The 23,414-nt window shown below is 39.4% G+C and overlaps 1 pseudogene; it reads left to right on the forward strand.

The window, feature by feature from the left end:
- The window catches only part of LOC101624681, a 6,038-nt pseudogene extending 493 nt beyond the window's left edge, over window positions 1–5,545 (forward strand).
- The last annotated feature ends 17,869 nt before the right edge of the window (window positions 5,546–23,414 follow it).

Consider the following 23,414-nt stretch of genomic DNA (forward strand, 5'->3'; position numbering starts at 1 on the left):
AAAAAAGCAAGCCCAGAACAGTTGCATTGGTACCACATGAGCAAATTCTAGCTTGGCATTATACATATATACAAAGTGCATGAGGCATGGATAAGAAACACAAACATGGTCTCTCAGCTTTTCATTTTTCTATGGGAACAAGATATATTTTCAGTCTTTTATCTTTATTAAAGAAAAATGCAGTGCAAGTGTGATGCTGACTTGTTACTTACACTGCCTCTGTGAAGAGCAGGCAATGGAGAGAGGTGGGTGTGCCATCCAGGCTGAAGGCATACCTCCCATGTAATGGGATTCAGCTTGAAGCGCTTGTAGACTTTTAGAAATATTAACAATGCTTTGTCAAGATACAGTGGAAATTCAGCTTTCATGTGATATTGCTTATCAATATTCTTCAATTTTTATAAAACACTGTGATTAAATAAAAGTGTTTTAATCTCTATAACAGGCAATAATATCAACCATAGTATATTAAAGAGAAACTTAGAGAAAATCTAGCTCTTTCCATTTCCACTTTTCCATTTCACAGATTAAAGAAACTAAAATCCAAAGAAATGTCATAAAAATCATGCAGAAATTATGAGCAGGACAGGTCCTGATGACCAATTCATAAACTTGAGCTTTTCCTACCATATTGTTCATTCAATAAATATTTATTGAGAACCTACCCTACCCCAGGTACTGTGTCAGATTCTGCACATATCAAATAAGTAGGACCCTGACTAGTGGGGGAAATGAAAGGAAAATAACACTGAGTAGATAGAGAGTGGGAGAAAAATAGCAACCACCTAAGAGGCTATTACAATAGTAATATCCCTGGGGTTAAGAGTCTCCCAAGTCAGGGATATTGAAGGATTGCACTAAGGTAAGTACATTTGAGTGGGAAGACTCCTAGTGAGGATTGCTTTCAGAAATATTTAGAATTCCTTGGCAATTAGGGCCCCCCTGGAGGAGTAGGGATTAAAAAGTTTCAGTGCTATCAAGATATCACCAGCCACTAAGGCATGAGTTTGATCCCAGCCAGGGAGCTCATCCACATAGCACAACAAACCTTTCCTGTCTTGCCTGCTGCTCCCTTCAACAGTGTATTTCAGTAGATGTGCCTGTTCTGCTCTCCACTCTGTCTCTGGTGAGTCTTCTTACCCCCTTTACGGCTGGCCTACACCCCAGTTCTTGTATGCATAGATAAAATCAATCTAAAAATAATTCTTTGGCAATTAATTAGATAAGGAAAATGAAAAAAATGATGTTTAAGAACACTCAAAACTGAGCTAAACATGATTTGGCTGTTATCTAAGCTGGTTAATGGAGGAGTTTACTGGAGGAGATGACGAAATGAGGAAGGAAACTGACAATAATTATATTTGAATAAATTATACTTATAGTACTAAGGATGTGAAATCTATTCGGAGATATCCAGCATCCTACAGGTACTTGAAGATGCAGTTGCATTTCAGGTTGAAGTTATGGAACAGATGAGCTCACTAACTCATCAGAGGATAGGATGTCCCAGACATCCTGTGTCAAAGGAAGGAAAGATACAGGTCTCCCGGTGGCACAAGGGTTAAAGTCTTACACTATAAAGCTATTGCCAGGCCTGCCACATGAGGTTGATACCTGGCCAAGATAGTGACCTACATGGGGCAGCATACCTCTCTGGTCTCACTTACTGTTCCCTTCAGTGTATTTCAGGTGATTCTCCTATTTGTTCTGCTCCCCACTCTCTCTCTGGTAAATCCTCTCACCCCCTTGCACCTCTGGCCTACACTCCAATTATTGTATGCATAAATAAATAAATACATAACCTTGAAAAAATAAGAGAGGAAGGCAGAGGCAGGGAACTGAAAAGAAGTAACCAGACATATAGGATATAAGCTAACAAAAAGGTGGATGAACAATGAAGCAGAACATAAAAACAAACAAACAAACAAAAAAAAAAAAAAACCAGAAGACTATAATATCCCTGTTACAGAAAATTCAAGGGAATGAAGAACTAGAAGAACTAAAAGTTGTGCATTAAAGGAGTTGGTGAACTTTGGAAGAGGCATTTGAATCATTCAAAGAATTTTCTTGCAAAGGACTCACATCTGCCTCAGGACTGGTGCACTCTGCAGAAATCCTTCCACCTTCCCTTTGAAAGCACCCTGGGCTGTGGGAGAGGAAAGCACAGGACTGTGGAAGAGGAAACTGTGGTAAAGTGGCTTCTCTGGGTGATCTTGGTACCAACTAAGCTAGAGCAAAGTTCAGCTGTCTGATTCCTCCTGGTCTCATTCCAATTTCCCAAGTTTTAAAATATGCTAGGGGTTGATTCCTTTCATGTTTTTTGAAAACCTTAGCATTAGATTTCACCCAAATGGAAATGGAAAAAAAAAAAAAAACTAGCTATACTTTAAGTACTGCTGCAAAACTCAGAAGCACAGTGGATAAATGAATTCCACATTTCCTGATATTTATAGTCCCCCAACATGGCATCTGCTGCTACTGAGTAAAATTCAGACAGGTGTCTTGAACCCAGTAAGGCTAAGAAATTTTGCCAATTTGAACAGTGATGATTTCACTTCTCTCAAAATATTTTACCCTTATGAGAGTTACCTATGTGCAAACATAAGTACATGTAATTTGGATGTTTCAAAGCTAGTAATTGTGAGAATTTGTGTCTTTTTATAAAGACTTTGAAAGGCACACTGAAAGAAGTCATTGGCTGGAAATTATCCACACCCTTGAGGTGGCCTTATTAATTTAAGTGCCACCCAGTTAACCTCTGCCATGTAGGCTGAGGCACTTTACACTGCTCTATCTCCAGTGTCTGGAGTAGCAAAATCTGTGAATGGAAGAAGAAAATTGCCTTTTCATCTATTATTCTAACTAAAATTATTTTAAAATAATATTCATATAATCCTGTGAAAAAGCCGAAGAAGAGGCACAAAGAAAAAAATGGAGCAACAAGGAATTAATTGATAAGTCAGAGGTGCACCTGTTGACTTGGAAAAAGTTTTTGATTTGAGGAAACTATTGCCTGTATGAAGAAATCTGTCCTAAGTTAAGTTAATAATTAATTGGATTATTAATAATTCAGTTAAATTACAAATATTTATCAGTTTTCGCTGTTGTCTTATTTTTGAGCATGCTCCATGTCTCTCTGTAGTTTGCTTATTTCATTCTAAAGCCACACTAGTGCTAATATATGCCAAACAGCTCTGACTTTTAAACATGGAGGTAATAAAAAGGCATCCCATAGAAATTTTAGATGGACATTTACAGCAATATGAGTTTCATGCCAGCTTGTAATTTTAAATTTTGTTCCTTTGTGCCCTTTTCTCTCTGGGTCTCATTATCTGCACCCCAATCCATTGCCACAGTCTCCTCATTGGCATGTGCATCCCCAGCTCTAAATAACTGTGTTACCATCACAACCACTATAAGTCATCGTTTCAGACTTCATGCAACCCCCATGATTACAGAGTGCCCCAAATGGACTCCTTAAAAATTAGACAGTGCTGGCCCTTCCTGGTGGTGCAACGGGTTAGGACGCACCACTGCAAGCTAGCTGCAGCTGTTTCAGTGACACTTCGATCCCTGGCCCAGGTGGTGATCCACAGTCACAGCAGACCTCTCCTGTCTTGCCCACTGCTCCCCTCAGCAGTGTACTTCATTGATCTGCCTATTCTGCTCCCCACTCTGTTTTTGTTGATTCCTCTCATGGTCTCCACACCTCTGACCTGTACTCCAGTTCTGTACACAAAAATAAATAAACAATGAAGGCTGAACAGGGTGAGGGGTTTTGTAGGTTGAGGAATAAGAGAAGGGATCTATGAAAAAATACACAGGAAAGGAAACATGTTAGAAAATGTTCTTGAAGATTCAAAGCATCTTTTAGTAAATTAAAGGCTCTTAGACATGGTTCAGTAAAGAAACAAGTGTAGCTTTCTTTCACCCAGTCTTGCTTGAAGGTATTTGACCTTTGAAATTTTTATACTTAATGGCAATAAAGGCAGTTATGCATTCTGGAAGACAGTGCTCTCAAAAAGTCTCAAGCCCTTTATCAAAGCATATAGTGTGATTCTATGTCTAGTTTATTCAAGACAGTTCATTTTATGCATTGCTCCAGCCTCCTGTTTTCTGAGCAACTTTCCTTCCACCTCCATAGTCATTTTCAAATGTTCAAAGGAAGCATTATATGGTCACCTTATATATACACGGACCTCCATGATATGGAACCTGTCATTTCCTGCTTCAGAATTTATGCTTTAGACTATGCTGACTGAAAGAACTTCATCTCTATCTGCTCCTACACCCCTTCCACCAGCTCTCCAACTACATAGCAAGATTTTTCTTAAGTGTGTGCTTTGCTCAAAGCAGTTCCTGTAATTAGAATATGCTTCCCCGGGGGCGGGGCGGGGCCGCCAGGTCTGGCAAGTCTGCTTGGCCTCGCCCCAAGCCCAGATGGCGCAGTGACCCCGACCGGCTTGCGCAGCGCGACGCGCCCCTAAGTCCTCACGTTCGGGCTCCTGATGGCGGCGGCGACAGCGTTGGTGGCCGAGGCTCAAAGAGAATGTGCCTGTGAAAACTATAAGCTGACTACAAAGTGCTCTGAGACCATAAGTGGCGAATGCCTGTGCACTTCGATTGGTACACAAACCAATCACCTGCTCCAAACTGGCTGCCTGCCAAATGTTTGCTGATGAAGGCAGAAATGACTAATTCAAAGTCTGGGAGGAGAGTGAAACCCGAAGGAGCGATCCAGAATAACGACGGGCTCTATAACCCTGACTGTGATGACAAAGGACTCTAAAGCCAAGCAGTGCAATGGCACTTCCACCTGCTGGTGTGTGAACACTGATGGAGTCAGGAGAACCGATAAGCACAGTGAAATAACCTCCTCTCAAACAGTGAGAACATTCTGGATCATGATTGAATTGAAACACAAAGCAAGAGAAAAACCCTTTGATACAGAAAGTTTGAGGACTGCACTCAAGGAGGTAATTTCAACTCGTTATCAGCGGGATGGATCAAAAATATATCACAAATATTGAGTATGAGAACGATATCATCATTATTGATCTGATGCAAAATGCTTCTCAGAAATCTAATTGTGATGTGGACATCGCTGATGTGGCTTATTATCTTGAAAAAGATGTTAAAGATGAATCCTTGGTTTCTTTCCAAAAAACTGGACCTAACAGTAAATGGGGAACGGCTGGATATGGATGATGGCAAAGCTATTTACTACATAGATGAAAAACCACCTGAATTTTCAGTGCAGAGTCTACAGGCTGGTATTATTGCTGTCATTGTAGTTGTGGCCATAGTAGTTATTGCAGGAATTGTTGTGCTGGGTTATTTCCAAAAGAAACAGAACAGCTAAATAGGATAAGGTTGAGATAAAGGAGATGGGTGAGGTGCATAGGACACTCCATGCATAGCTGCTGTCATTTGAAGAGGAACTGCAAGGAGGGAAATTTGGACTTAATTACAAGAGTGTGAGCATGGGACAAGAAAATCCCTTAAAGATCTGCTTTTTTAGCTTAACGCTATGTATTTGTAATATTGAAACGTCACTCTACTTTTAAATATAAGCAGCTTGAAATTGCTTATCAATCTTAAAATTTGACCACACATGTTAGATATATGCAGATCTGATGTAAAACCCAGAACTTGTTTACTATGCAAACTTAACTTGCATAGGTAAAATTAGGCATGACATCACATAAAGTGCATTGAATATGCTTCCGCAGTAGAATTTTAAGGTTTCCCTGTCATCCATTTGTGATTAAAATCTGCCTACTTAATTTTAGTCACTGTACATATACTTTTTTTAATGAACTGTCAAATAAAACATTCCAAAAATTAAAAAAAAAAGAATATGCTTCCCTTTTGCCCTCACCATCAAAATAAGCTTTTAAAATAACACAGAGTTCCCCTATACATTTCACCAGGTTCCTGTAATGTTAAATTCCTACATGACCATGGTGTATTTGTTGATGCTACAAAATTAACATTGTACTAAACTATTAACTTTATTCAGATTTTACTAGTTTTCCACTACTATCTAATTTCTGTTCCAGGATCCAATCCAGGATGTCATGTGACATTTTTACATTTCTTTTGTCTCCTCCAATCTAGGATCGGTCTCTCTCTCTCTTTTATTTTTTGGTCATGTCTTTGGCATTATTTAAGTGTACTGATCAGGTATTGTACAGAAATTCCCTCAATTTCAGTTTGTCTTCAAAGTTTTAGATTTTTTGATATTACTAGTGATACTTACCTTGACCACTTGGCTAAGGTGAATTCTGTGAGTTTTCTATAATGTGAAGTTACTATTTTTCCATTTCTATACTAATTCACTAAAAAATAATCACTAAGACCAGTCTGCAATAAATGAGAACTGGATCCCTCCCACAGAAGGAAAAAATATTAAAAATGTGTAAATATATATGTTGAAATCACAACAGCAATAAACATTTGGGGGGAATTTTTTGAGTCAATGCACAGATCTTTCTTTTGTAAAAGTTTTCCCCACTGATTTCAGCATTCATTAGTATATTTTTGCCTCAGCAGTTATTACAGTTGCACTTAGGGGTGATTTCTCTATTGTTGGGGATTTTTTTAGGTTGGTTCTCTGTCCTTTTGACACACCCTTTTTTTTCTATTCCTAGTACTTCCTTAACCCTTGTTACAATGAGATACTATAGGACTATGCCGTACTTGCTCTTCTTTGACCAGTCATTTTACTGTAGAATCATTGTTCCTTTTAACGGAAAATACCATCTAGAACCCAATTTCATTAGCTGTGAGATTTTGAATTTCTTAAAAGTTATTGTTTTTATCAGATAAGAGAAGGTTTGAAATTATGTTACTGGGTAGGGTGAGGGACACCCCAGAATCCCCAAACCTACCCACTCTAAATAGCTTCTGCCATTCACCACATCAAAACAAAACAGAATCTAAGTGCATAGACCTTAATAGAAAGAAACTTTAATACAATTAGTGTGCAACAAAAAATATAGTTTCCAAATCAAACACCTGACAAACGTCCAGCCAAACAGGGTTGGCCCAAAGCAGGGCCTCTGAGGCCCCAAAACCTGTCACAGGTCTAAGGCACCTCCAGGAGGGGACCCATAGGAAAGGGGCAGAGGGGAGCCCAGAACATCTGAGACAGAGGAAGCAAAATCACAATTAAGATAAACACTGCCACCTCTAGCCTCACAGGCTTTTCACCCACATCTGTTTTCACCAGTCCACGGCCAATTTCAGCACCTTCACATTACTTTCTGCACTATGTGCCTCCTCCAGGTCCCCTTCTTGTTTGCCATCCGCCCTTCTGCTAGTCTCCTCTCCAGCTTTTCCTCCTCCCTGCTCAGCTCCACCCTTCCTTTCATGGGGCAGGGAACCTGGAACAGCCCCTTTCCCTGGGGACCACTCTTATAATTTTTAAAAAATTGTTGAATCTCAAACGACTAGTTTAAAACTTCTTCATGCCAAACTATGTGTTTAAGGGTAGCATATTCTGACCTCTCTTTACACAAAAATTTATAACTTCTTCATTAAAATAATAAAGTGAAATACAAAGACCAAAGTAAAATACTTGTAAGCTCTAGTACAAGTGAATAATATCTTCCTATGAATTATAAGAAAGATTGTATCAATAGGTGGATACTGTGGATTATTTAACCATATTCCCTTTAATCTCCGTGGTCAGCAAACCACACTTGCTGTATTTGCTAATAACAAATCACAGCTGCCTTCTCTGGAGAATTGTCTTGGGTGAAGGGCAGCTGCCCTGCTCTGGAGTCTACATTCCGCAGACCAGCCAAAGCCCCACTGACATCACCAACCCCCACACACCGGCTGCTTCCCACACACCCCTGACCTCCAGCATATTTGTGGGAATAACTAATCTTGTGCAACTTTTCACACTAATCTTGCTCCTGAATTTTCTTATAGCACAGGACCAGCCAAGCCCCAAATCTTAGTTTTTCCCCCTTACTCATAGGACTTTCCTTATTCCCCTTATCCTCTGGGCATTATATCTGAATTCTTTTGTTCCTCACTTCAATTCATTCTTCTCGAGAAACCAACCTAAGACATCACACTAGAAAAATTAGCACTCAGTAACTAATTCAGAGACACATGTTAATCTACGTTCCTAAATAATTGAATCTAAGGCAAATCTAATTACTTCTAGAAATTTTTGTCTTTATGATGTGAAAACAATGTGCAGTCAGTAGAAATCTTGCAGGAAATTTAGAATGCAGTTCCTTTCCTAGCCTAGTGACTAGGTGTTAACACATGCTCATGCTGCTGGGTAGCACTCACTCAGTCACCGGAGCAGGAGGGTAAGCAGCTGATCCTCTACTGGGAACTGTGTTGCCAGCATTTTTTTTTTTTCCTGGATATTGTGTTTTGTGTTTCTGCATTCTGACTTGCTTTAAAACCTCCATCTGTGTCTCCTGCTTCTTGTCAGAGAAAGAGGAAAGGTAATTATTCTTGTGAAATTCAAAATATCTCCCAAGCATAGGCTAATGTAAGTCTCCTGTGCACACCTGGGTCAGCAGGTGCGCACACCTGCCCTGGTGATGTTGGGCAGGTTACCTGTCTAACGTGCATTTTCTACGTATGACATCTTTGACTTATGGTACCTTCAACTTATGATGCATTTTTCTGGGTATAATGCCATCATAAATTGGGGATCTCTGGAGCAGGGCTGCTGTGTTCAAACCCCAGTTCCAGAACTTATAGGTGTGGAAACTTTGGCAATTCACTTATCCTCTGGGCCTTAGTTTTCCCACCTAGTTCAGAGCTATGACCTTGGGGGCTTGTTTGGAAGTGTTAAATTAGTTAACACAGGCATAAAACATGTTAATAAGAGCATGTAGCATACTATATTATATTAACATAGCTAATATATTAGATATATGTCACTGATATACAAAGGTGTCTATGAAATGAATATGTGTTATAATAACATTTTTGAGGGTCTCTCTGGTAGTGCAGGGGTTAAAGTCTCAGCATTATCTAGCTATCTCCAGCCACTGCAGCATAAGCTAGACCATAGCTAGGGAGGTAACCCACATATGGTGCAGCAGACCTCTCCTGTGTTGCCTGTTACTCCCCTCAGCAATATACTTTGCTGATCTGCCTGTTCTGCTCCCCACTCTGGTGAACCCTATCACTCCCCACATCTCTGGCATATACCCCAGTTTTTGTATGCATAAATAAATCTTAAAAATTTTTGAATTATATATAGAGAGTGGCAAAATGAGGGGGAGAGAAAAACAATATCTAGAAGTGTTAACAGGGCAGGGAGAGGGGCACCCCCAAATCTGACTGCTCAAAATAATTTCTGCCATCCGCTGCATTAATCAAAATATACTCCAGTACATAAGATCTTTAATGGAAAGGAGCTCCAATACAATTAGTGTGCAACAACAAAAATATAGTTTCCAAATCAAGCACCCAAAGTTACCCATCTTCTCGTTGACAAATGCCCAGCCAAACAAGGTTGGCCCAAAGCAGGGTCACTGAGGCCCGAAAACCTGCTGCAAGTCTAAACCACTTTCAGGAAAGGAGTAGAAGGGGGCAGGCAGGGCTGGAAGGAAAAGAGCAAAATCAAAATCAAGAGAAACTCTGCAAGTGTTACCTTCCCCACGGTCTCTCTCCAGTGTCTATTTCAACCAGCCCAAGCCCAACAAGCCAGCACAGTTTCTTCATGTGTCTCTCTGCTGCATGTGCCACCTCCAGGGCTCCTCCTGGCTCCCTGTCCTGCTCTTTTCTGTCTACAGTCTCCTTTCCAGCTTCTCCTCTAGCTGCTCCTCCTTGTTTCTCAGCTCCACTCTCCCTTGGGTAGGGTAGGGAGACTGGAGACCACCCTGTTACGTAAGAATAAACATGTAACCTTCAATTTTTTTTTAACCTTTTACTTTATCTACTTCTGAATCATTCAGTTTTTTAAAACAAAATCCTTGGGTAAAAGTAAAGCCATTTCTGATCTGAAAATAAATAAAGGATATGTAGTGAGTCGAAGTGCAGAGTGAGAAGGGGTGAGAGCACCATAGCTCAGGCCTATCTTGGAACCTGGATTAATATTGATAGTTTCTGGTTATTATAAGTGAAGAGAGACTGATTGCCATGGATTCAAGTTGTGGCAGGTTTCTCTAGGCTGCAGTCTTTAAAAGTCTAAATGTTAAAATATTGAAGAGCCTCTTAGAACAGTGAATCAGCTAATCTATAACTTACAAGTTAGGAAGTAACTAGCTGAGCCTTGACTTTGAAAATATTTTTAGCATGTTGTTGGTTGACTATAAGATTGCAGGTGGAGGAGGGTCCCCTGTATTCTCCTCAAAACCTCCAAACCATTTCCTCTCCAGCTGCTTTTTTTTTTTTTTTTTTTGAAGTTGACGTGGTTCAAGATATGGTAACTCAAAACATGGCATCTTGGCCAACTAAATATTTTATGTTGAAGGAATCTGAGAATCAACTGACACAGAAGTTCTCCTTGACCACCCTATCTTCTTCCTTGAATTCTCCCATATGAAAGGAACTCTCCCTGTCACAGGGGGAGGGGGATCTCTTATCATCTGAGACAGGGTAGTGAGACCCAAGAAGGTTATAAAAACTTTGCTACTACTTCACTACTTCTACCCTAGCTGAAACTCCATTTGCTTGGCAATTCTCCACATATTTATTGTCTACTTTCTGTTCTGGTTATGTCTTTAAATCTTCACTTCTTGTGAAGACTTGCACATACTATGTAAAAGTTCAATCAAGTTTGCATGCTTCCCTCCCATAAATATGTTTTTGTCAGCATAATTTTCAGATCCCGTTAGAGACTATCAGAATGTAAAGAAAAACTTTTTCCTCTCCTACAAAGCTATTTCTGGTGCTTCATTTTTTTATGATCCCCTAAATTGAAGAGAAGAAAGAAGAAACTAAAAAGTCTTTGTCTTCAGATAGCTCACAGAATAGATAGACATATTTACTGGAGTCCTAGTCTTGCCATTTATTCACTGTGAATATGGGTAAATTACTGGACATCTGGACCTCAATTTTCATGTCAAGTAGAAATGATAAAATTACCTTGTATCTTTGTGACAATTAAATGTGTTGAGAGGGTCCTCCCTGGTGGCACAACAGGTTAAAGCACAGCACTGTGAAGCTATCTGAAGCCACTGCTAATGAGTTCATCTCTGCCAGGGAGCTGACCCACAAGCCACAGCAGACCTCTCCTGTCCTGTCCACTGCTCTCCTCAGCAGTGTATTTCAATCAATCTGCCTGTTCTGTTCCTCACTCTGTCTCTAGTGACTCCTCTCACACCCCACACCTCTGGCCTGTACCCCAGTTCTTGTATGCATATTCTGCTCCCCATTTTGTCTCTGGTGAATCCTCTGAACCCCCACTCCCACTGTACCTCTGGCCTACACCCCAGTTCTATTAGGCAAAAAAAAAACTAGTTAAGAACATGAAACTTTTGTGCATGAGCAAACTTAGGTCAGGATAAATGTTTAATTGGTTTAGTTCTCATGTAGCATTTTAAGGAGTCAGGGGTGAGCTGAAAGCAGTGCGCTCGAATGGTGACCCTACTTCAGAGGAGACCATGAGAAGCAGGCATTTCTGGTGCTGGCCTGTAGAAGAGGAAGAAATAATTGCTGAAATAAGGACATGGGAGTGGGGAACCACTTCTCTTTCTCAGTTTCCCTCTGCCTCGTGCTTTGTCTTGCTATCCTTTTCCCCTCACTTCATATTGTCTCTGTCTATTATTTTCCATTTGGAACTTACTGAGGTTCAGCTGATGTTCCAGAATCAATGATGAAGCTGAATCAATATGCATGACATGTTTCTGTTTGGCAGATTATTATGAAATCGGTATGTGGTTAGGATATTATTTGTTTTAATTGGAAGAATAGCAAACTGCACTTTATGTTTTTTTTTTTTTTAGATTTATTTACTTATGCATAAAGACCAGAGGTGCGGGGGTGGTAAGAGGTGTCATCAGAGAGAGTGGGGAGTAGAACAGGCCGACTGAGGATGTACACCGCTGAGGGGAGCAGCGGGTCAGGAGAGGTCTGCCAAGCGGGTCAGGAGAGGTCTGCCAAGCCATGTGGATCACCTCTGGGCAGGTGGGGATCGAACTCATGTTGAAGTGGCTTTAGCTTCTTAGTATTCTGCTTTAACCTGCTGTGCCACCAGGGAGGGCCCAGAATGTGATTTTTTTCTGCTCTCTTTGCCCCCAGCATGGATGTCTGTTACCAAAAGGTGCTTAGCAAGTGTGTTTGGGATGAGCAGACCTGATTTTTCTGACTCTACATTTAGAGCTCTTTGCTTCATAACACCACTGCTTCTCCGAAAGCAGTGTTTCTCCGAAAGTGCTCTGTATAAAGTCAGAATCATTTGAGGTATTAGACTTTGAAAAACATATTTCACATTCCAGATTTAAGAACTGCTGGGTGCCAGACCTGGAAATCTTAAACAAGTACCTCATGTGATTCTGAAAAATCAAAAGTTATAAAAACCTTCTTTGAGTATTTTTATGGAGAAGTCGGTTGGAGAGAGAAAGTAAAGAGCCCACTAACTAGCATGTTTTTTTTTATTTATTTATTTAAAGACTAGGTTTATTAGGGAAAAGGACAGAGGAGTAAAAGACATTGAGGGGGTTCAATAAAGAAAAGTCTTGACGTGGACTTCTCCAGGCAGAAGGCTGCTGCCCTGGAGAGGAAGTGAGTTGGTGAAAAGCAGAACCTGCATAGGCACAATTGGGCAGGATTGTACCTAACTGGCATGTTTTTGAAGCATCTAGTGAGGGACTTCTCTGTGGAGAGTCTAGGGCAAGGGAGAGCTCATTTTCAACGACACTTCCGGGTTGGCATTTACCTACTGAGATTTTGTCTTTTTAGTCAGGCTGGTATTGTTAATAGAGACCACTATGAGGCAGCAGAGTACAGGAAAAATAATAAGGCCTTGAAGCAAAAGGAGACTGGAGACATTATTATCTTGAAATAGTTCAGTAATACAGACTGCCAATAGATAATAATATACCAAATCTCTTCATACTTCTAACTTTTTTAGGAATCTTATTTGCAGCAACATAACTTAATGTTATTGTTAAGTAAATTATTTCTGGGATTATGAATTAAATTCCCTAAAAACCAATACAATAGTATTTGAGCCCCCCCCCTTTTAATGTCAAAGAAACTATCCCAATTGAAAATATATTCTAACACTGATATGTCAAGAAGTATAAGTACTTGAACTAGAGTTCTCACTCCTGGTGTCGCCCATTTCCAATCTGCTCTGCAAAGTTATCTGAACCTGATACTTTTCCTCTTAAATATCTTACATAGCTTCTCTTCTAGATCCCCTCCAATATTCCTAGTTGTCTCCAGTCTCTCTGGTGTGAGAGGCTGACCTGAACAGATTGGATTAAGGGGTCCTGTGGCATTTTATCGTTGGAAATACAGGTAGGTGGGTGAAAAGAGGATGAGATCTAGGTTCCTATTGCAGCAACCTCCCTGCCAATTTGCTGCAGGACAGCTGTGTTCCTCCAGGAAGGGCCTGGGGAGTGTTCTCCCTGCAGCCAGAATTTCCACTGTCTATAGGGGCTCCAACCCTGAAGTTGGGCCTAGTAGGGCTTTTGCACCCCACAGTCACTGGCTCAGGGCACCAGGCTTTTTCTTGCTGGTTTCTTTAAGTATTGCCCACTTCCTTGTAGATTGTCTTTTTATTAAACCCTCCTCAATCATCCGCACTGACTGAAAATTTTTCACTTTAAGGAACTACAGAGAACACAATTATCACTGGCTCATACATGACAGCAAAAGGAAAAGACAAATTAAGTCAAATTTTCACCAGGGATTTAAAAATGTACGGTTGGGGCATATGAAAGAATGTTCAACATCACTTTTAATAAGGGAGATTCAAATTAAAACCACAATAAGATACTATCTCACCAGAGAAAAGAGCACATACTGAAACAACCAGCAACAACAAATATTGGTTAGGATGTGGAGAAAAAGGAACTCTTCCACACTGCTGTCAGGAATGCAAACTGGTACAACAACTATGGAAAACTGTTTGGAGATTTCTCAAACTGCTAAAAATGGGGCTTCCATATGACCCAGCAATCCCACTCCTATATATCTACCCAAAGGACACAAAAACACTTACTCAAAAGGACACCTACACCCCATGTTTATTGCTCCCTATTTTAGAAATGGAATCAACCCAAATGCCCAACAGTAGAGGACTGGATTAAAAAGCTGTGGCACATATACATAATGGAATATTACTCAGCAATCAAAAAGTTAAACTCATGTCTTTTGCAGCAACATAGAAGAGCTGGAAAGGACCATGCTTAGTGAAATAAGCCAGAAAGAAAAAGAAAAATACCAGATTGTTTCACTCATAGCAGGAGCATAAGGGGTGGGGGAAGCAATTCTAATAAAACAAAATGAAAAACAATGAACAACTATAAACCAGAGACATTTTACGGAGGTGGATAGGGTACTAGTATCAAAACTGGGGTGGAGAGAGTGCATGGGACTATGGTGATGGGACATGAGTGAATTGGCAGATCCTATGTTCACAGTCCATGGGAATTGCAAAAAAATCTGAAAAATGAAGAATGAAGTAACAAATAAAGAAGAACAAAACAAACAAAAAATACCCAAATGCTAATAAAACAAAGATTTATTTCTCCTATTAAAAAAAAAACTTACTGTTGGAAACATCTAGCACTTGGTTATAATTGGTATGAGCATTTGTTGATTATAAACTTTATTCTTCCTTCATCCTTCCTCTTCCCCATCATTGTCTTTGGGAGCCCCAGTGGGGTCCCAGCTCTGGTCCCAAGAAAGGGGTGTTCACACCATTGCTAGCACCCTCCTGTGGTCCTTCTGTGTTCAGCATTGACCATGGCCAAGCCCCACCTTCAGACTCATGGGTTGCTCAGGGGCCTCTCAGAGGCCTGTGAGCACCTCGAGCTCTGTGAGTCTGGCCTGCTGCTCGCCCTTTCATGAGTCACTGGAAGGGTCATTTAATGGCTTGTTCTCACAGGGTGAGGTGGTATCTCAGTGGGGTTAATTTGAATTTCTCTTGTAGTAAGTGACTTTGTACATTTTTTCATATGTCCACAGGCCATCTGGATATTCCTGTTGGAGAAGTGTCAGTTGCAGTCCCCTGCCCATATTTCATATGGGTCATTTGTTTCTTTGCTCTTGGATCCTGTAAGTGCTTTGTAAATTTTGAAGATTAACCCTTTGTCAGAGGTATGTATGCAAATCCTTCCCCCCACTCTGTAGGTTGGCTTTTTGTGTTTCCAGGGTTTCTTTTGTGGTGTGAAGGCTTTCAGGTCATATAGTCTCCCTTGTATATTTTTGCATGTGTTTCCCTTGCTGCGGGGTTGTATTCCCAAATACATCTTTGTAGTAGGAGCCTGATAGTGGATCCCCCATATTTTTATTCAACTACATTAAAAATAAATACACAAAACCAATAATAAAAGGTTAAAGCTTTGACTATATTATGATAACATACACATGGAAATTTTGAAAACTGAGATGCTTCTACCACTGAGAAGACTCCAAGCAGCCCACAAGTCTGAAGGTGGGACTTGACCATCAGGAATGCTGAACCCAGAAATGACCCAGAGAAGGTACAGATTCAGAGTGAACCCATCACTGGGGGCCTCGGGGCCTCCCTCCCAGCCTTTCATCTTTTCATTCTTCTCTACCTTTCTAGTTGTGTGAGGGTGCCCAGTGTTGTCCCTCTGAAGTCATAGATGATAGTACAAAATTGATTTAACTCCCAGAGCCAATTCTCAGGTGACTTGCTGTAATCTCGCATTGTAACAGCTCTGAAGGTTGTTAAAGGTCATACTTGCCAGAAGCAGGATGCAGGTAATTCAACTTTAAGAGGTGGGTTTTGCGAATAAATGCTGGTGATGGTGCAGCCTGCCCAGAGCTCCCTGTAGGAGTTCAGAGCTACAAGTTTCTGGAGGGACATTAACTGGGAGTAGTGAGTCATGGTGCACAGTGTTCATTTGCTTGGTAAGAAACTTGAGCATAACCACAAAGCACCTTTCAATGTTATTAGCTCCAAATTACCTAATAACATGCAGGCTATTTCCATTTTTCACGATTATGGATATTCCATAGAGTGTCCTTTAGCACTTGTCTTGTGTGGGGTTTTCTTGGTATCACTGGTTCCAAGGATTCATTACAACTTTAAAATTTGTATTATTTCACCTCCGGAAAGAATATAAAAATGACTAACAAGAATGCTCAGATAAAAAAGAAATAACAAAATATAAATTAAAAGAAAAAGTGAGACAAATGAAAAAAAAAAAAGGGAACTGAAATTAGAAATGAGAAGAGAGGGGTCATGGACACAGAGTGAAAGAAATCTGGCCTTAGAACCCCAGGCCAAAGCGTTTCTCCCAGAGCCCCAATGATAACCTCTCTAAGACTCTTCCCTGCTCCTTAGCCTCTCCCGGTAGGTCCCCAAAACTCTTGTGTTACATCCAGTGACTGATGTCATCTGGAGCAGCAACCCAACTTCTAAATGCTTGCTTCATTTGCCTACGTCTCAGAACAGACTTAGCGCCTGGAAGGTGGAGGAAAGCTGCTTATTAAATTCACTCGTGTGTGTGTGTGTGTGTGTGTGTATGTAGTTTAACAGCATTCTTACACTGTTAGCTCCTGTAGGGCATAATCAATTACATTCATACATTGTTCTTGTGTGATTGATCTCTGCCAGGTTCTGGGATAGATATTGGTTGCTATACCATGGATGAAATTGTGCTAGTTGAAATAAGTCAAAAGGAGAAAGACAAGTACCAAATGATTTCATTTATATGGAGTAGAAAGAAATAAAGCAAATGAACAAACCAAACCAAACCAGAGCAAACCCTCAGAATACAACTCCATAGCTGGTGTTACCAGATGGAGAGTAGCAAAGGGTGGAGGGGGACCCATGGCCTGGGATGGAGGTTTATTGATAGGCTGTTGGTGAGCACTGTGTGTGCCAGCCTTTCTTTGAAGATGTGTGAACTTGAACTCCTAAAACATACACAGAACTGCAAGCCATTATTTCAATTAAAAATAAAAAGAATGATCTTATCTTTGCTCACTTATATTTGCTATTCCTGCTTTTCTTGCTCCATTTTGTATTTATATAAGTTTATATAGATACATAAATGCATATATAAATTTATTATGTATGTATTTATTAAAATGTATTAATTGTGATTTAATTTAACATCATTAAACTGTGTTATATTATAAACATCATATAAACTATGTGTATGTTATAAAATATATAATAAATAATAGATTATTAGGTCAATTAATTTTAAAGAAATTGAATTATAAATTAATTTTAAGCAAAATTATGATTGAAAGAGTTCAATTCATAAATTCAAATAATATATCTCCATTGCCTTCTAAGCCCAGTGTACTGATGATAAACTGATACCAGTGTGCTATTCTTTTTTTTTTTTTTAAGCAAACCTCCTCTGTCCTTCTCCTAAGAATGTTTAAGATTTTTGTTTTTACACTTGTTTGAATTTAGTCCTTATAGCTATAAGTTTCCTCTTTACATGTTAATTTTGATGCTTGGACACTTTACCCCAGGGGAAAGAAATTCTCTATAGCTATGATTAGTACTATTTTCTTCCCTTCACTCTCATTTGTTTTCTCTGTCTGGTTATAGAATTTCTTCTAGGGTCTAGGACAAGAATAGCTCTTAGTAACATTTACTATGAGTGCTTTGGATTGTGTTTTTCCTCTAGTCTGGTTTTTCAGTCAATTTGATCTATCTGATTTTTTCTTTTAGCCATACCTTGGTGGAATTTTACTGGAATTTCAAAAATTTTGTTGAGTAAAACTATATTGAGTAAAATTATATTGAAAGAACTGATCTTCAGATGGCATGTACCATTTCAACCTTATAATTATGAAAATGTTGAAATGCTTAAATAGTATTTGCAAATTTCCTATGGCTTTTAGCCACATTCCTTTGGAGCCTCTTCCCCTATTTCCTGACCACCTCAAGATCTAACATCTAAAAGGCCAATACAAGGCAAAGGAATCATCTCCAAGGCTTGCTCTTCCTCTCATAGAAATATCCTTTCTGATTGGTCAATGCTCACATCTTGCTATACTGGTTTTTTAGTGTTTTGAAATATCAACCCTGAATATTGACCTAGAAATCAAATGGTCACAATTAGAAGAGCACGTCATACATAGAACATTTAGTTTGATCATGAAGGCTTAATATTGATAGTGGTTGTTTAATTGGAATTTATTTTCAAAAAGAATGAGATCTTTCACAATATATGATAGGGTGGTGCTTAGACATCATTCTTCCTAATATTCAGAAAAAGCTTAAAGGAATGAAATGCCAGCTTTCAGAGTCCTCCTTCCCTCCAGTCTGATTGGGAGGGAAGCTTGTCCCAACAAATATGTTAGCATGTCTGGGACAGTCTTCCCCTGGTGTGTTGCAAACACAAAGCAACTTCACCATTTTATAGACTAGTGGGTGCAAGTTGGCTTTATTCACTCATTCTCTCCAATCACTTGCAGATAATATAGGAAGATGGTGTAGACTTGTACCCAATTTCTAAGACATAAAATCCCCAAATAAAGGCTGATTTCAGTCCTGATTAAAACTTTAAAACACATCTAGTTCAGCACTTTAATCCTTTCCTCCCCAGGCAGTGCTATCCAGACTTTGACCCTAGATCCTTGATATAGAGAGGATATGTTTGACTTTACACTTTCCCTTTAACTCTTCTTTCTGTTCATGACTTCATTTACCTTCTAGGGTATAACAAAGTAAATAAGGAGATTATTGATGATGGATCAAAGTATTTCTCATGCCTGGCTATATCCTAGTCCTGGTGCACAGTCCTGAATTTGGCAGGTGCCCATATATAGCTGCTTTGATGAGGCATATGTGTGACTCCTTCTGGGTGAAACCACTCATTGTCCAGTTCTCTGACGTAAGTGAGATATTCTACTTGACCTCTCCAATTCCAGAGCTGAACGCTGAAGACCCCAGATATGCAATCATCAGACACCCATGACTTGAAAGAGCTCGTTACACAGAGCTCATGACCACTAAGAGAAGGTCATGTGGACAATAAATTTGGAATAAAATTATTGTTCTTTTTCTTCTAGTCTTTCCTTCCCTCTATGAAATAAAGATAGAGACAGAAAGGGGAGATGGGGTAAAGAATGAAAAACCAAGCATGCCTTTTTCCTAAGAAAAAATCAAACCTTTTAAATTCAGATTTGGATAATACTGAGGACAGGGATAACAAGAATACTCAAGTAGACATGAAGGGAGTTTTAAACCAGATTATAGCAAAATATAATAATTTATATTCAGTGTGATTGGGCAGATAGGTAAGTGGTCTACCTGAGACTGAAAGGATGATGAAGAAAGATTTCCTCAAACACATCTGGAGTCTTTGACTACAGTAAATGTCTCGTTGTTTCTCACACCACTCAAAGGATTACATACATGGCAGCATATATTTTCCATACTTATTATATGTGAAATAACTATGTAATGAATCAAATAGTGAGTGTCTCAGACACTAACTTGAAGAACTGCAGAGACTGTTATTTAAAAATAGTAATTAAAAAAATAAAAATCATAGTTAGAATTATAATATATTGGTTGTGTGTTATCACTAACAATTGTTAATCTACAATTTAACACATTTGACCCTGTTTATATTTGGTTACCTCTAGATACTAATTCAATGAGACAGGAACACAAAACTTCTCTCTCTCCTCATTAACAAGCATCTAAAATTAAGTTCTGAAGAAGACCCCAGAGCCTCCTTAACACATCTGTCTCCTACTTTAATCATAATGAGGAAAGTTTCACACTCTTAACCACTGGAGAGGTGGCGTATTTACTGGACTATCATATAGAAGCTCAAAACCTGCAAACATAGGTCAAATATAGTTATGAGACGGAAAACTTGAGATCATGCAACACATGCAAAAGTTTACCTCCAAATTCTGCCTTCAGATTTAGAATCATAAATTCTAAGAAACATGGCTGTTGCCTAATCTTGACCTTTATCTAGTACAAGCAGATAATATCATTTATATTATTTAGTGTGATACAAAGAGTGTCATACATGTGCAAGGATTTCAGAGCCTTAGGAAAAAGCTTCCGTTTAATTCCATCTCACTCAGGACTAGCTCCTATTTATAAGTAATATGAAACATGAAGGTATAATATAACCTACATTCTTCTAATTAATTTCATTGTTGCAACATGAAAAGTAGAAAATGTAAAAAAAAGTAGAAAACACAGTTTTTTTTCTTTTCATAATAGACATTTATGTTGTAGGTGACTGGTTGCTTGGACACCTGCCTCCAAGGAATAATGCCAGATTTATTATCTTTTTTTTTTAACTTAATTAATTTTAAAGTTGTCCAGGTACTGCTTAGGTTTATTTTAAAGGGAATACTATATGACTTATTTGCCAAAATGTCATATTTGCTATTGAAAATATTAATGGGTGAGATTGATTCTTAGACACTTACTGTGATACAACTGTGTTAAAGTACAAAGAAAATGCTAAATGGAGAAATCCGAGTCGTTTAGATTTGCTCCCTGGCCAGGGAGCTGACCCACGTGGTGTGGCAGGCCTCTCCAGTCTAGCCTGCTTCCCAGCAGACCTCATTGGGTTAAGTCAGGGGTTGGAGTAAAATGCTCCACTATTCCATGAAGCTGGCCATGAGCATTACGCATGGGTTCAGAGGCTGCTCCTGTAACAGTTTCTGCTTCTAACTCTAATTAAACCCTTTCTAATAAATATATCAATTTCTCAGATTACAGTTTACAGTACAATTGGCTCGATAACTGATTCTTCTTTTAGAATGTATTTTAAATATTTAAGTCAATTTGAGAGGATCCCTGAACTCCTGAAAATATTTTAGAGGGCTCTTCTTGGTGGCACAGAAGGTTTGAGCGTTGCACTGTGAAGCTAAGCCAAGCCGTGGCCACTTCAGTATGAGTTGGATCCCAGGTCCCAGAGGGGACCCACATGTCACAGCAGACCTCTCCTGTCTCACCCGCTGCTCCCCTCAGCAGTGTACTTGGTCAATCTGCCTGTTCTGCTCCCCATTCTGTTTCTAGTGAATCTTCAATCTTCTCGCCACCCCTGCACATCTGGCCTGTACCCCATTTCTGTATGCATAAAAAAATAACAAATCTTCAAAAAAAATTTTTTTTTTTTAGAGATTGTTAGGTCCATCGAAGGAGCCAGAGCTGCTTAGATCTTGCTCTCATGTTTTTGTTCAAAACACTTTTTGCTCTCAAATTGTTTTGAGTCTGTTGGTATCAATAGCTTTCAAAACCTGTCCTAATTGGGTACTGAAAGAAACTTGTGAGAAGAGGAATCTTGATGGCTTGTCATAAGATTTAGATAAGCTAGAGTAATGGAAAAATCAGAGCTGATAGAAAAACAAAAGATATCTAGCTCTGTGCTTTATCAACCAATTTACGGATGTCTAGGGTTCCGACAAAACTCCTTCTGACCACCCACCAAGCTCTAGGCCTCCCACTTTATTCCAGTTGAAAACCAACAGAGTCCGGTTTCTTTCTCTCTCTCTCTCCTTGGCATAATTATTCTTTGGAATTATTTTCTTCTGTCAGAAAAAGCCTGAAAATCCCAACTGTTGTTCCAGTTGCCTATTTCTTTAGGGAAATATTTTCCCCCTTGTTTTGGTGTGTTCCAGTATTAAGAAAGAGTAAATTATAAAAATAGTATTTCCATTTCCCATTGGTCTTTATTCCAGTTTGACTTTTTTTTTTAGCTCAGAAACAGAAAGTATATCATCTGGAACCACAAATGATTGTGTAGTCAAGAGTACACTGCCCCTTTCTCAGGTGGATAAGGACATGTTACAGATTTATTTCCGATGACATTGTCTTGAGATGAGAACAGATCTGCTTTTCCCAGCAGGGACATAGTTCCTAGGAAATGCTGGTGCATTGAAGTACTATGCTGTTTTTAAATACTTTTTTATAATCTATTTAATCTATTTCATGTTGCCCTCAAATTTATTTTCTTGGTAGCCAGTGCAGATGCAAAAAAATAATTCTTTCAAGAGAGAAAATGCTAAGTATTAGTTCTCATTGCTTTTACTTTATGTCTATAAGAAAAATCCAATAAGGTATACAGTCAGAATTAAGAATAAGTGAGGTGGCCCTCCCTGGTGGCGCAGCGGGTTAAAGCACTGCACTGAGAAGCTAAAGCCACTTCCGCATGAGTTCGATTCCCGCCTGCCCCGGAGGTGACCACATGGCGTGGCAGACCTCTCCTGACCCGCCCGCTGCTCCCCTTAGCAGTGTACTTCGTCGATCTGCCTGTTCTGCTCCCCACTCTGTCTCTGGTGAAGCCTTTCACCGCCCCGAGCCTCTGGCCTGTACCCCAGTTCTGTATGCACAAATAAATAAATCTTAAAAAAAAAAAAAAAGAATAAGTGAGGTTTGGGCTCTCCCTGGTCGCCTTGCACAAAGATCTGCACAGTGTTTCTCCCACACAGCTGTGGCCTCTCATCCCTTTTACCGCCTGGTGAAGAGAAAGAGTTTAGTCCAGTCTGCCCAAAGAAGACCATCTGGATAGGAGAGTGAAAGATAATCAAGCAAAGTATGATTTTACGTTCTCTATTTACACTGTCCAAGTTTGTATCCACTAGTAACTTGGAGTTATAGACCAGTTGAAATATTCCTAGTCTGAATTTAGATGTAGTGTTACTAGAAATATATATGTAGGATTTAAAGACAGTGTGCATAAAAGAACATAAGCTAGTTCATTATTTTTATATTGATTATATGTTGAAATGACCAATTTTTGAATATATCAAGCTCAGTAAAATATATTATTATAAGCAACTTTTTCCTCTTTTCCTTTTTATTTTTTCAAATGTGGGTACTAGAAATTTTTATTTTATTTTTGAAGATTTATTTATTCATGCATTCAGAACTGGGGCACAGGCCATAGGTGCAGAGGTATTAGAGGATTCACTAGCAAAGAGTGGGGAGCAGAACAGGCCAACAGATGAAGTACACTGCTGACGGGAGTAGCGGGTGAGACAGGAGAGGTCTGCCACGCCATGTGGGTCACCTCCCTGGCCAGGGATCAAATGGCGAAGTGGATGTGACTAGCTTCATAATGTTGTGCTTTAATCCATTATGCCAACATAAAGGGCCCCTCTAGAAAATTTTAAACTGAATATGTAGTTCACAAGTGCTCTTCTATGCTTTAGTCCGAAAGGACACTTATTCTTCCCTATTAGCCAAACCTAAGCAGACAGACCCACCTACTTGTGGGGTAATGTAGGGAAAGAAGTGGAGTATTAACTGTATGCTGCTGCTTCTGTCACACACTGCT

The sequence above is a fragment of the Condylura cristata genome, unplaced genomic scaffold (genome assembly GCF_000260355.1).
Source record: "Condylura cristata isolate star-nosed mole 26May11 unplaced genomic scaffold, ConCri1.0 scaffold00001, whole genome shotgun sequence".
NCBI classification, from domain to species: domain Eukaryota; kingdom Metazoa; phylum Chordata; class Mammalia; order Eulipotyphla; family Talpidae; genus Condylura; species Condylura cristata.